This window comes from Arabidopsis lyrata, assembly GCF_000004255.2.
Source record: "Arabidopsis lyrata subsp. lyrata unplaced genomic scaffold ARALYscaffold_659, whole genome shotgun sequence".
NCBI classification, from domain to species: Eukaryota; Viridiplantae; Streptophyta; class Magnoliopsida; order Brassicales; family Brassicaceae; genus Arabidopsis; species Arabidopsis lyrata.
Genome location: NW_003302139.1, coordinates 2617 through 5359, shown reverse-complemented (window position 1 = coordinate 5359; position 2743 = coordinate 2617).

Here is a 2743-nt window from a genome sequence, read left to right as displayed (position 1 = left end):
AAAAAGAAGAAAAAAATTGTACGATTCACGGTTTTCTTGCGTACTGAGCCTGGCCATGTCTCTTTGTAGTTCGCATAGACACACCTGCTATGTTTAATATCAGCAAAACATGTTGGACCCCTGACTATGTAAAGGAGGACTCTTAGAAAGTATACATCTTCTAGCTTCCTTGGAACATAATTAATACGACCCCAAGGAGAACCCTCTAGACCTCTTGTACCACTGCTTATAATTCCCATCCCAAGTAAAATATGCAGGGATTTCTGCATATAAGAGCTCTTGAGCACGCTTTCCATTCTTTCCAATAGCATTAAGCCTATTCAATGTCAGCCAGGCCATGAACATGGAATCCTGATTGATAATTCTTTCTAATACTTCTGTTATATCCTCCTTCCCTTTAAAATAAGCTGGTTGCTTCCCTTCAACATGGAAAGACAGCTTCTGAACAGGTGTTGATTTATGCTGGATTGGAAACTTATATATCCTCCAAATAGCCTCTGATGCAGAAACATATCTGCAGTTTTTACACGGTATCATTAATCTTAAGATGTTAAGTATATGACTATAGAATAAAAATAAGTAAAACAGAAGTCACATTACTCAATTTACCTGCAATCGAAATAATCTTTTATTTCATTCTTTTTTTTCTCCTCTGGTAATGATTCATGAGTAACGGAGCTTCCATCTATATTTGAACCTTGTTCTGTCGTTGGCGGTTTATCAGGCTCAACAACAAATGCCATTTTATCTGGACCTTTATTAATATACTTGAATAAGTATTTAATAGAGCCGGTTTGATTACACCATTCAACATTGATGTGAGCACCATATCTAACAGATAGCTTCTTATTGTAAGGGACAACATACCTATTGTCACATTGAATACCACATTTCTCAACATAGTTATCAGAGCGTCTTCTCCTATACACAGGAAAACCATCAGCCCCAACCTTTGTGATTTCCTCATAGTTCTTAGGATACTGTTTTGAACACTGTCCATCGACCATACACGGAGAATTCATATTTGCTGCACCACATGGACCATGAATCATTGAATTTTTAATAACCTCATACAGCTCTGGTTCTGTCTCCTTATCTGGAATCTCAGCAGAAATCATCTTGTCAATATCAGCAGCTGTTGGAAGTTTACTTTTAGCATCCATGAATAAAAGAATGTGAGCATGGGGAAGGCCTCTTTTCTGAAATTCGACTGTATACATAGCTGAAAAAAAAAAATACACACATCATTTTCAATATGTTATCTTTCACCTAATCCACTGAATTATCAAAATGAAGAAAACTTACAGGCAACAGTCTTCCCAAGCATTTTCTTTTCTGTTAGATCATTCATTAGGGAATCCAACTTCATTTTGAAAATCCTAGCAACAATGTCTGGCCGATCTTCAGCTGTTAACCCTCTCTCTGTAACGTATCTGGTAATCTCAGGCCACTTAGGGTTGCATGTAAATGTGATGAATAAATCTGGGAAACCGTAATGTTTACATATGGCCATAGCATCATAGTAACTTTGCACCATATACCTAGGTCCACCAGTGAATGAGGCTGGAATCAAGATTTGATTGCCTTCATCTTCCATATTTTTTACACCAGAGTCAGCAGCTTCTTTGATGGAGCTGTAGTTCTCACATCTAAGCTTAGACTGATTGAACCTTATGTAGCATAGCCGATTAGATTCAATAGTTGTGTAAGCGTCACAAAGAAACTGCTGAAACAACCTCTTAGATAGTAGCAGAGTATGGCACTCACCAGGCCTCTCTTGAATGCGAAAAGCAAACCACTGACGCATACTAATACACTTTTTCTTCTTATTGTTAGTGACATTCCCTTTATAACACTTCTCGATACCAGGCCTATATCCATCTTCACCATAGCAGAAAATCAGAGGATATTGTAGAGCTAGATAAGAAATGTGAATCTGGTTAATCCTTTTGAGGTGACCTGTAGTTCTTTCTTCAATAACTATATCACGATTTGGCATATCATCTGTAAAATCTCCTGGTATTAAAGCTGCAACCTCTGATGTAGTAGGCATGCTGTAAGTCCTTCCATCTACACCCTTACGACCAGAGCATATCCTCATATGAAATGGCTGGCAGTTAATATCTTTAAATCTTTCCTTCGCAATTCGGAAATTCTTGACATAAGGATTGCAGAGATTGAGCATCTTCATAATGGCTTCGATTGTTTCCTTGTTCAGATTCTGTTTACCTCCACCTTGGTTGGATTCCTTGCCCTTTCTAGAAAACAGGAAGTAATGAAAGAGTTTTAAGTGAAAAGATAACAGAACAACAGAAGCAGTAAATCCAAAAAAGTTAAAAGTCTTAGAAATTAATACCCGATAACAGTTGCTCTGTTTTCTACTTCATTTTCAGTGTCAACAATATATAACTGTGAATACTTAGCATAGTCACCAACTGCAGGCTTTAAACTGCCAATCAAATGATAGTTACCTCCTTGCATTCGAAACATGCTAGGTCCGTGACCTTTCGGTATAGATTTATCAACTTTTCCACCAAGTGAGGTCATTGCAAAGACCATATTAAAGATCCTGGCATGCTTTCTGTAATTTCTACTCTGTGCATCATTACCAGTAAGAAGTTTCTTGATTAAATCTGGTGACTCTTTAAGAAAAGGTAATTTAACAGAACCCTGACCACAACAGAGTGTAAAAGTAGGATCCTTTTGATTACGTCTTTTGTTTATACGCTCAGCATACCACATT